The following is a 13017-nucleotide window of genomic DNA, read 5'->3' as shown; positions in this document are numbered from 1 at the left end:
AAAAATCTGGTCTGGTCATGTACTTATCTCAGAACAACTTGAAATAACACATAGCATAAATGGCAAACAGCAGGTATTGATGTTTGTCTCAAGGATAAGTCTCACATTGCTACTAAATGTCACTCTTCCTGTAATTTGCTTAATTTTGACATTATTGTTTCCCCATTAGCCATACTTGAGCTGACATTAAAGGGACACACTTCATTAACCTCAACAAAATGAGTCAAGGACTTCAGAGCTCCTAGTCTTACAGAATTATCCTTTACTCCACGATACAAGTCAGCTTTATCATAGTAGGACTGCAGGCCCTGTAATGTAAGCCTGGAAAGGTTAAAAATGCATGTAAAATCTATATGAAATAGAAGGGTGATTTTTTCCCCTGAAGGAAAGAAAATGCTTTATTGGTTAAACACTCCGATGTTCCTTCAGAAAGGCAGTGGTTTTTCTTTCTTTCTTTTCTTTTTTTTTTTTTTTTAGAAGAGGAGAAAAGTATAAATTACTTCTGCTAGGAAATGCCAGCCAATAACTGGTAGATGTAATTCTGCAAAGTGTTAGTGGTGAAATCTTTCTGTGAGAAGCACAGGGCCAGTTTTGAGGCCAATTCCTTCTGGGTAACCCCACCAAATCCTACAGCATAATGCTACAAACGATCCATCCCATCTCCTGACTTCTGCCTCAGAGGCTGACTTTCATAGGAAAGTGTCTTATTTCTCACACCCACCCCAGAAACTCAGCTTCTGCTATTAAATAGCTGAGATGTTTTTGAGACATTCCGATAAGGCCCCAAGCCACCAACCTCAATGCTACTAAATTTCAGGCAAGATGTCCCTTCTTGCTTCATTTCTCTTGAGTGGCCTGAGGTCAGAGGCTGTAATTGTGGGTTACGAGCACAGAAACAGAGAGAGCAAGGCTAGGTCCTTGTGCAAGGGAGGCCTTGAATGTGATAGGAAGGGAAATATCTGGATGCAACTGACCTTTATTTTTTATAGTTGGCATCAAAGGATATTGGGATTCTTTCCTTCTCTTTTACAGACTCTTATTTGACCACTGAGAGAGAAAAAAAAAGAGATAATGAGTGACCCTGGAATATCAGTACTAGAAGGTGGAGTGGTTTCCAGCCCTTTTAGAATGATATTTCTCTGAAGAAATGCTGGAGTACATTGGCTTTGATATTTCAGACTGCAAGGGAGGAAACAAAATTTGCATTAGAAGGAAAGACATAAGGGGTTGCCCCAAGTACCACTGATGGGTTTAATGTTAACATTATGAGTCATGCCAAAGATTTTCACTTCCGCAGAAACCCAGCAGTGGGGATAGGTAAGATACCAGGGAAGTGGCACTGAAAATATGAACTGGAGTCCAGATGGCTCTCCTAAAAGAGAAACTGAGAAATCTTGCTGGCAAAAAACAATCACTGTCTTTGCTGCCTCTTTACAAACAGGGCCACAGTTTAAAATTAATGCAATTAGCTGGATGACCTAGAAAAAGGCAGAGAGAGTCTCTCTTTTCAGAGAGTTTCTTGTGGTTGGACCAAAGTCCCATTCATGAGAAGAATCCAGCAAGAATTTCACAGCTTACTGAAAAGTGGTTCATTGCAATCTGGCTGAATTGAATGCAATGTTTCACATTAGCCCCATGCCCAGTGTAAGCCAATAGCATTTCTACCCAAGGACTCCAGGGAGTCCTCAGCATAACGAGGTAGTGAATCTTGATTGGGTTCCTAAGGGATGGCTAACCACATTGACACAAAGTGTCATTCAACAGCCTCCATTTCTTAAAATCTGGATCATTAATGTCACACTACGACAGAATAATTTTCCAACACCTGCAGTCACAGAGAGCAAGACCTACACTTCAATTAGGTGCTTCCAGTGATGACAGGATCCACAGGGTTAACACACAAGTCCTTCTTGAGTTATCTGTAGCCCTAATTCATTTCCCTCTTTTAAGAACTATTCTTTCTCTCCCATAGTCTGGCATAAAATGCCCAACGTCTAGAGCCTAATCCCTACTGCCCAGCATAAAACCTAGTTTCTTGCCCTTATTTTCCTTCATGGCCCAATCCACTCATGCCATTCCCCATAGCCAGAAAGGCAGACAAATGAGTCACAAGGGAGCCTACTGTAACAAGACTCCATGAATCTCCTTGCCCTGAAGATCTTTACAGGCATTTTCCCCCCTCAAGGGACTCAAGCGCAGCATCTCCAAATGCACTTACCCTCTGCCAGCCTAGGTCCTGGGAACTTGAGTTTATTTCCAAACTTAGACGTTCCAGTTGACAGCATTAAGTAGTGGCTGCCAAGCCAACAGGCCAGCAAGTGAATGGGTTTTATTAAAATATTTTTTAAGCAAAGCTGGATCAACTTTATCTTCACCTTTGCAACAGAGTGAATATCAAGTCTCTGGCTTGGACATCACTCTTTACCTGTTGGCACTTCCAGAATTGACATTAGTCACCACTCTGCTTTGATTTTTTGGATGTTTTTTGATTTTTCTCTCCTAATTGGTGGGAGTTTTGTTGTTGTTGTTTGTTTTGTTTGTTTGTTTTCTTTTACATGGACTCTAGGGAATTGTTTTTAAGCATGAGTACATAGCTTTTGAGATGTGTGTTTCAAGTAGGCATTCATGTTCATATTTGAATGCCTACAGAAGGTGGCCTGACTTACAAAGATCCAACACCTACTGATGTATGTACTGAATATGTTCAGTATGAATCTAGAAATCAAGCTGCAAGCATTTTGTTGTGAACCTTTGGACAAAATGTAAAGACCTGATATTTAGGTTCTAATTAAGACAGTTTTTACTCATTTTTTTAATACTTTTGTTTATTAAGACATTAAGAATGCTCCTAATTTGACAATAAAAAATACTCATTGATCTGATCAGGGATTTGCAGTGGTACCATAAGAGTTCAAATCAACTTCACTAGAAGATGAGGAAAAGTAATAGGTTTCGCTTGAATGAAGGTTTTCTGATTACACTCAAAATTTGAACAAAAAGGTCAGCATTGTTCCTAAAAATAAATAAATAAATAAATAAATATCCATTATTAATTATTACTTTGAATTATTTGAAAAATATTTTAAGAGTAGTTTCTGTTCATTCAAAACATCTTACCTAAAAATCATCTGAAATATTTTGTTTTAATTTTAAGCCAAGCAGGTACCCAATGAGAAGGGATGTCTGCCTGTCTCTACTAATCACTTTATAACCCAAAGGACATGATTTTTCCTTCCTGTAAATTTCTAGCCCAAGCCTTCCAGAACCAGAGATATTTAATATCTGAGAAAGAGACATTCCTTGTAGGGGCAGGGAGAAGAGGAAAATCTTTTTTAAAGTTTCTGTAATCTTGTCTTGCTGACTGTTTCTAAAGTGACAGAGTTTTAAAATGGTTTTTAAAGGGAGTTGTACAGCCAGCTTTGCTGTGTCAATTTTGTACTTCATGGGATTTTTATAAACATCTGGGAACAGCTCTGGAAAATGTAGGATTGAGCCCTGAGGGATGCATAATGGACTACCGGAAGAAAAACACTTTGCCATCCATTTCTGAACTCAGAATTTACCCAATCTCATCCTGTTCAGCAGTTTTCAGGCCAGGTGTAAACACAGCCAAGTTTCACCTGCAAAGCCCTGATAGGTCCAGGTCACAATAATCTCTGCATCCTGTTCCACTGCAAAAACTAAACACCTCTCACACATCCAGCATCCTGGCATAACTTCCACAAGGCTAGGAATAAGTATCACAGATGGGGAAAGAGATCCTTGCAGATAAAATGATTTTTCTGAGGTTGTTCAGGAAAACTGAGGTGGAGCCGGAGACAGATGTAGGATTTCTCAAAGCCTGGGGCCAAGTTTAATGGACAAAGTCATCTGTGCCGGAGAAAACATGCTTGAACTGATGTTGTCAAGAAGCGACGGTTGTTCTGTAGTATAACTGCTGGTAGGTAGCTGGATGTATTGTGTGGAGGGGTATGTAATTGTATGAACTTAATAATGCAATGCATACATATGATGGTTTTCTACTGATCAGTTTCTCCATTAATTTCAAATAGTCTAGGACAATTCACTGTGAAGAAGAGGGACAGACTCATGCTACTCCAGGTTCATAACAGTTCTTCATATATGTGCCACGTACAGTGGAGACTTTACCTTACATGACACCAGTCTTTGGGGTCAGTTGTTATGAAATGATAAATAGGACAGAAGAGAAGTTGTTAGGTGACTGAGCTCACAGCTGTAGTTCTCCATAGGTATTTGAAGACAGTCCATAAAAGCATAGAGAATTCTTGCTCCTTTGACCTATAGTTGCCCCTCTGACCCATACTTCTGTGATTAGGAGTAAACGTGGAAATTGCAAGCAAGCAGATTTTAGAACTGTGAGATGCTTTTGGCCATCAGACGGTTACACATTGAACACAACAAACCCATTTAATTGGGACAGCTCAAAGCATTCTACTTCCACCCTGTTCACCACAAACAGTGACACTAGAAGGAGCAGTATATTCTGCTATACTATAGCAGATTACCAACCATTGTCTATTTGTCTCTGTATCCCTCCTTCTGCTTACCCCACATCTTTCAGATCTTGCTGTTTCTGCCTCATTTTATCCACTGGAGTCCTTTAGATTCACAACATCAGCTTCCAGCTCCTCTTTTCTGCTGCATTTCCTCTGGTAATCATTCCAGGGTTACATCTTGAACCAAACACTGCTTAATGTCATGGACATCCCGTGACTCTTTGATACTCCAAAACACAGAGATGAAAAGACAAACGAGGGACACTATGGACCCCAGATATCACCCTTAGCCATAGATTCCTGAGTTGTTTGGGTGAGAGTGATATAGACACCCTCTTCCTGGATAGAGCTGGTTCAAGTAAGAATTTCATCAACCCTACAGTCAATGTACTAACAAAAAGGTGTAAAAGTGAATGCTTTCCTAGAAGCCTCTGTGACATGTGGCTGATACTCAATTAAAAAATTCAAGCCCATTCAATTAAAAAAATCAAGGAGAGTATTTTGTTACACTCTGGAAGTCATTGTCTGAACTAGGGCAAACCTTGGTAAGAGTTATAACTGTCTGAAGCCAAGTTAGGTCTTCTGCTGCAGAAGCCAATATGACTATGTAAGGTTTTCTAGCTACAGAGCTGGGGTAATATCCAGAAGTCACACAAACAACATGGAACCAAATATAGGAGACATATTACAAAAGTACTTGGAAAGAAATAATACTGCCAAGGTGAAAGGAGATAATTTCTTTTCCACGCGTATCATGCATATGATAACAAAATGGAAAATTCTTCCCTCTGATGTGTTGGTTTGGTTGTTCTTTTGTTTGTTTCTTTGTCTGTTTATTGTTTTTTGAAGGGATGTATGAGGGACAGGTTATCTTTATGCAAAGAAGAGACTTTTAAAAGCATTGTGGAAGGGACTGATTACTCTCTTGTTCTTTCTGTTCCTCTTCACCACCCATATGCCCATTTATTCATTCATCCATATTCAGTCCCTGTCTCTCTACCTAAGGCTATGTCTGTCATAGAAAATGTCCTGTCCTGGCCCCAGTAATAAAAGCAGAAAAACAGATGATCCTAGTGACCCTGTGAGAGCCATTAAGAGAGTCATTAGGTGTAGATGGTAAATTGATCAATGTTTTTGCTAATTAGCCAGAGAACCTGTATGTCTCTTGTCAGATAGGAGCTAAAAACTGGTGCTACTTTCAACTGTGCCAGGTCAGACAGCTGAAGTCTGACTATCTTCAAATATGCTTTGGCTTTCCAAGTAAATACTGTCTAGTCTCTGCAGCTTCTGAGGATTGTTTGACTCAGATTCTGACCTAAGGCTACGTTCTCTTTGGTGACAACAGTCCTGTTCCAAAATAATTCTGCTGATTTCAGTGAATTGACTCTGGATTTGTGCCACTCCATGCAAAATAGGAGTTTGTCTCCTCAGAAACTAGCTGTCCCAACAGAGTTTATGTGTGGTGCTCATTCAAGTCACTAAGAATAAAGTACAGCGTGTTGGGGATGCAGTGACCTCCTTGCTGCCTCTCTCGTGTCACCAAAAAACAAGAGAGGTCCTGCAAAGTCAGCCATCCAAAGCACAAAGTTGGCTATAAACAATCCAAAGGGCCCAGTTTTCCCAATGCAGGGAAAATAGCTCATTGGGCAGCCCTGAAATGTATGGATTGTGTTTAGTCTACATGCTTAAAAATAATAATAATGTTCAGGCCAAAAGGAATTTACAGGCTTAGAGCACCATGGAAAGCAACTACCTTAGTCTGCAGACTGAAATATTCCAGAGGGACTCAACTAAGCTCCTCCTCATCCTATTAATTCATCAGACTTGGCCATGCATCATTGGCCCAACACAACACCCTTTCCTAGGCAATAATCTTCCTCTTCAGGATCAGTCATGAGCTGTGCCAGATTCCTCCCAGCCTGTCCAAACTTGATTGGCATTGGATATCAGCCAAACAGACAACTTTTCCTCATGGGATCCAAGTTCTCAGAGACCAAAGAGCCTCTTCCAACAGCATTAGGCATAGGACACTGCACTGTTATTTATATGAGGCTCAGATCCTCAGTACTCTTTTTAAGGGGAAGGGGATATGTCTGAGATCACACCCTTTAGAGGATCACATCACTCTGGAACTAGGAATGTTGGCCTCAAGATAATTAGCCCAGACACATTTCAATGGCAAATCGTATTTTTCACAGTCCAACCAGCCAGACGTGTTTACCTCAATTCCCAGGATAAGCAAAAGTTAGAACATTGAGACAGTCACCATCATTCAGCTTAGAGGCTTAACTTCTTTGCTGGGAGCTAATTTGGGAACACTAAGCAGCACATCAAGGCCGTCTCAGCAATGCCATGTGCAGCTGCAAAAAAAAAGCCATTCAGACTCACAGCTGGATGCCTTTTGCCTTATCTTAACAACTGCCATAAATATTCCAACACACTTCCCTCATGTTCGGACAGGAGGCTGGAGATTTAACAACATTGATGGCAAGATATGATCTAGAATGACAGATAATAATAATTATAAGAATAATAACTTTGCTTGTCTTTTATTTATCTATTGAATTTTGGTTTTGTTTGGAAAATGAAATACCTGGATGGAAACTTCAGTCTGTGATTCCAAATAACCTTACTGTTTGACAGCATCTGTTACAGTTGTTACTAGGCAGACATCGTTGAGCTCTTGTAAGGTCTTTGGTTCCTTTGGGTGAAAGGAGCTAATTATTTATTCTGGACAGGAAAATGCACTGACTCCTCTTAAGTTCCCTTTACGGATGTTCATTTAAGTGCAGTGAAAGTCAAGGTGAATTCAGGCCACTCTGAGGTTTGTAACTCTATATGCATAGAAAGAGCCAAATTCACTGCTGAAAAAAATGGGAAAAACTCCACTGAGGTCAATGGTTTCACCATCACTGATCCTAGCAATGGAGCCAGTGGTATATGTGTAGAGAAAGTGTCAGCCATTTTCATCCTAGAAACCTATCTTCATTCCATAGCCCAAAGGTACAAAGTCTATGATTCTATGGTTCTAAGTCAGCCAAAAGCAATCCTGCACCTCACTGAGGATCGGTTAAATGGCTTTGCCAAAGAAGAAAGCAAGGTTTCTAAGACAAAGTTCATTACCTTTAATAAACATAGGGCTTTCATGTAGATGGATATATGTTCATAAACAGTATAGATTGTCATACAGCTTTGTGAAGCACATGGAATGGGAACAAAGACCCCATAAAGTAGGGTCTGGTTGTCATCTCATTGGTCACACTTTGTCTAAGACTCACAGCTATGACTAATGAACAGGATGGGGTTTGATTTCATTTTACCACATTAAGTATTTGACCTAGGCACTTAATGAGGGGATGTTTCTGAGCATCTCTAGAATTGCTGTACAATCCTGGGCTAAGCAAGGTATGGATCATGTACATAGGAACTGGAGTCATTTTCTTAGAAAATATGAATTTGTTTTTAACTTCTTTTAGAAGAAGAGGACAGAATACTAGCTCTGACTGACTTGGGCCAGAAATAAATAAATAAATAAATAAATAAATTTTAAAAGGGTCGAGGACCAATGGCACATGGAGACTTGATGCTTTTAAACAGCAGCATGGTGTGAGGGTAGGCATTAGAAAAGTTTTCACCTCGAAAAAACTGTGTTCACCATAACACTGGGTGCAGGAAATGCTTCATATTTTATTCCTAAATCATCAGTGATACTGTGGTTCTAACCCACCATGATGCCTGGAGGTCATACCTCTTGTAACCTGAGCAATACAGCTCAAGTCAGGAATTAGACACTGCTGTGGAGCAGGAGACTCAGGAAGTCATAAGCAGATGTCCAAAGCAGAGCTACAAAGATGATGAAGGGTCTGCAAGACAAGACATAGGAGCGGCTGAGGTCACTTGGTTTGTTCAGCCCAGAGAAGAGGAGATCTCCTCTTATATTTGCAGATAACATTTGTTGATAAAAAAGTTTAGATGGGCTCCATGAGCCTCTGCAAAACCATGTTTCTATTGATGCCTCCTGTTGTCTGAGTCAGGCCTTCAAATGCAGGGACTTCAGCCTCCTGCCCTTCACAGTGTTCTGGACTGTCAGATAATAGGTTTCTTTAGAAATGCCAAAGAATCTGAAGGCCTCTAATTGTCTATGTTGGGGTAAAAGTAATCCCAACCACCCACCAAATCCAGTCTTCTGCCAGAAAACCTATCTCATCTTGTCCCAGATTTTGCTCCTCTGGAACTGAAACCCAAGATCATCTCCAAGGAAGGTGTGGGTGTGGTTGCAGATGTCTGAGAGTGGAGGGAGGTAGCCACAACTCAGAACTGTAATCTTAGTAAATAAGATACTGATTTTTTTGTTTACTGTGAGGCCTTGCATATACATATCAGAACCAGCTCAAGCAGTTTAACTTCAGTACACAGAGCTGCCAGGAGACTTGCTGTGACTAAGCCCATAAGATTATGCTCTAAGGACTTCTTCCGATCCTGGAATGATGGCAGAAGATTATTTTGGCCTCTTTGTTTGTCCCAGCCTTGATACTGTAGAGCACATAAGATAATCCTTTGCTACAGATTATAGTTTGTAGACTCCTGTTTATTAAACAGAAGTCTATTTTTAGGCAATAGATTTGCCTAGGGAAGTTGTGGAATCTCTATCACTGTACAGTTTTAATAGCAAGTTAGACAAATCGTTTAGGTAAAGGCAATCCTGCCTTGAGGCAGGCATATTCTCCCAGCTCTGTTTTACATGACTCAGTATATCACAAAGAGAGAGGAAGAAAAGATACATGCGCATAAATTGTCAATGTTTGCATCTTTTTTTTTTTTTTATCAGGCAAACAACAGTAGTGTTTGGGGACAGATGGTGAGAAAATAAATAGGAGGAGAGTTGAAGAGGAAGTGAGGCATCAGAGAAAGAGAAATGAGGAAGAAGAAACAGGTGGAAACTAGATTCCTGAGTAGTTCTTGGAATCAAAGCAGTGGTGCCTCTCCCCACAATGAAAGGACTCAGCAAAGCCAGGATTTAATGAATGCTGAATTCTAACACATTGATTTATAAACTTCTCAGATTCACCTCCTTTGAGTCAACAACTTCCATGGAAGGGTCTGTAAACAGTTAATGCTGAGTTGGCACAGAGAGTGTCTCTTTACCAGGTAATTCATGCTCATTTTCCCCATACTGAGAGTTTATGCTCCCTCCTCCATCCCCATTTCAGTGCACTTAAACTTTTCATTACAGTTGAATTTCAGTACAATCAGGGCTACAGAACAAGAAACTATCCCTGTGTCCTTTTGTTACTATATACACCTGTCCACTGTGTCTAATACTTAGCTCTTTGGATGGGATGCCTTTTCTCACCTCTTTGTCTGTGCAGCCTTTAGCAAACAAGAAGGAGGGGAGCCCAGTAAAGGGCTAATCATAACACAAAAGTCTTACTAACAATTCCTCTTTTTAAAGGCATCATTCACCTTGATCTGCAGCTCTTTGTATGTCACTTTTGCAGCCTCTTCTAGGTCATTTTCCAGGCTATGCGGGGAGCAAAAACAGAGGAGGGGGCAATTTTGATCCAGGGATTTCTCAGTCTTCTCCTAGCATGCTTGGTGGGGGGGGAGAAGACAAGACCTTGGTTTAGCTGCTTTTTGTTCCTCCAGGTTTGGCTGCATTGTCTGAGCTGTCTTTGGTGAGAGCTTTACCACCAGCCTCCTGTTCTGTCTCACTTTGTCGACAGACCCTGCTGCACTTAATTAAGAGCTGGATACTTCAGACAGCAACATAGCAGCCCCCAGCAGTATTACAAAGGAGCACGTGTGTAAGGGAAAAGAGAGCATTTCCCATGCAAACCAGGGCTTGCATGCTCTGCCAGGTCAATTACAAGCTTTTGCAGCCACAGAGGAAACAGTTCTTTCTCCCTTTTATTAAAATGGCTGCTCCGTCCCGTTGTGGATTGAAAGAGCTACTTGGCTGCCCTTGGATCCCAGCTGACCTTCAGCCACAAGCCTAAGCCTTTACCAGAAAGGAGGGGGAACTATCAATCTCTAAATGAAGACATTGTCCTCCTGATTATCTCTTTGTTTCCAGTGGTGTGTGAGGCTACAGAAAGGAAAAGAGAGCAGTTCCAAGATGGCTGCGGGTGGAGGAGCATGTCCCAGCCTTGATGAGGCTTTTATTCTATCTGGGGCGGCACAAACTGCTCTGTCAGCAAGAGATGTCTCTATACATTAGACATGAATTTTCTGGGAAAAACTAAGACTGTTCTCCTCCATCTCCTCTCACCAATACTACTCAGCATAGCACACCCTTCCCACCCAAGTGTTAGGGCACCATATCTTGTCTGGAGGCACTACTATTTTCCTCCCCTGTCTGGGCTTGGATGAACCTGTCCATATATACCCAGAGAGACAGTTCAGAGAAGGTTCTGGCTGTTATGGGCAGGGAATTAGCATCAGAGCTCACTGGAAGAAGGAGCAGATAGGTCATTAATGCAATAGCCTGCAACGGACAAAAAAAAAAAAAAAAAAAAAAAAAAAAAAAGATTAAAAGTTTGTCAGAGTAGTTTTCATGGAAAGGTTTTGGGTTGGAGATCAGAAACAACTGCTGAAGTAAGGGGTCCGGACCCACAGCAAGAGTGAAAATCTTGCAACAGGGATGGCTACAGCAAAGCTCCAGCTGATTTCACTGTTGGCTGGGCATTATTTTTGGTCTTTCCTTGCACTTGGAAAAATAAGGTACTTGTTTTATACAAGGCATGTTCAGTGTATTTTCATCTTCAACCTTGTAATTTCTTATTCAGTGGCTCAGAGTCCACTACAGCTTGTGACTTTTTATATGGCTTGCTATTGTTCTTATATAAAACCTGGATCCTAAGAGGCTTATGAAGATCTGCTGACTTTGGTGTCTTCATTGCAGTAGTCTATCCATTTAGCTCAGCACTCTCTTGAATGGGTAGTGCACCCATCTTCCTTCAGTGTGAAGCAGCCCGCAGTATGGGATGCACAATCCTGGCTCTCTGACCCAGGGGTCCCTGAGTTAGCAAATAATATTGTCCTCATGAAAGTGTACTGCAATGTTGGATTGTATCCCTTTGTCTGATGATGTATCATCGGTCTTCCAGATCTCTAATTCTATCATTTCTGACCTTCCTGAATTTGAGAATACTTGGGGGAAGATATCACATGCACAAATTCCTTTTTGCTGCCAAATTGCATATATTCTGCCAATGCATACTATCACTCACTATACAAGCATAGTGAATCATGCCTTGCAAAATGCCCCTTCAGTTTCTAATTAGCATATCCTGGCTGAGCAGCCTCAAGCCTTTCAATGTTATCTACACAGAAAACAAACTAGTATTAATAAGGCAGATTGCTTTTAAAATGTATCTGGGGAACAAAGCTGCAGAAAAGGGCTTCCACTTTGCCAGCCACTGGGTAATGAGACCTGAAGAGGTGAGTTAACTGTTATTACTGCTTCTTTGATGATCTGGTTGTTTAGAGCTAGCCTAGAAAGTGTAATTTATAGTTTTGCTTGGATGTAATGCTTCCTCTCCTACAGAAGTTTAAAATACTGTTCAGACCACCTTCCCTTCACTATATATTTCCTATAACCGCTTCCACTGTCAGCCCTGTTTCACCTCCAGTGAAATGGGGGTATCACAGCTGCATAGGTTTACCGTAACCTGAGGAGAATTGTGCAGCAAACTCCTTGTCTCCAGCTGGGCGTCAGATGCTGAGGCACATGAGCCTCATTCCTCTTCTACATCCCCAAAAAATCCAGTCACTGCAGTAGTGTTTCAACAGTCTTGAGTGCCTGGGCATTGCCTGGCTCCTGAGAAAAGTATTTAGGCATTGGTGAAGATGCTGTTGTGGTCCACTGAAATCTTACAGGCTTTAACCCTGGAACTGTCACTAAGAAAGGAGGTTATATGATGCAGCCTGACTCCAAGCTAGACTGGTAGGGTGGGTGAATGCCACTGCTGCCAGTGGCGGTTGTACACAATCACAAGACAGGAATTTTCCCTTGTGGTGTTGCCTCCTCACTCAGCATCCTTTTTTCCCAGATTGTCACTTTTGACAAGAGCAGGACATTTCTTAGGCAGTTACTCCATTCATTGCCCGTCTGTTCTTCCTCATGATGAGCAGGAACGTTCCCTACTGCACCAAAATATAGGCTTGGCTTTTAGGACATCAGTCTGAGCCCAATATAATAAAGAATCATTTTTCCATCCACTATTCCAAGACTATGTTGAAATGTAATTTGGGTTGGAGGACAATCTCTGAAGCAAACATTCCCCCCTGAGTATTTCCAAAGAGGCTTGGATGTACTCCTTTGAAGACATTGGTGGTTGCCCCAGGGCCCTCCAGCCTCTGCACTGCTCCGCACACAAGGCAACCAGCTCCAGGAACATGAGGTTAATTGAACATGTTGGTTTCCGTATGTCCACAGCATGGAGGGCCCCAGTGTCTGTCATATCCATCATGCTGGAGAGTTTGCTTGTATTAAGCTCCT

The sequence above is a fragment of the Anser cygnoides genome, chromosome 6 (genome assembly GCF_040182565.1).
Source record: "Anser cygnoides isolate HZ-2024a breed goose chromosome 6, Taihu_goose_T2T_genome, whole genome shotgun sequence".
Lineage (NCBI taxonomy): Eukaryota > Metazoa > Chordata > Aves > Anseriformes > Anatidae > Anser > Anser cygnoides.
The sequence above is the reverse complement of the archived record's forward strand: the minus strand, read 5'-3'. Positions refer to the sequence as shown.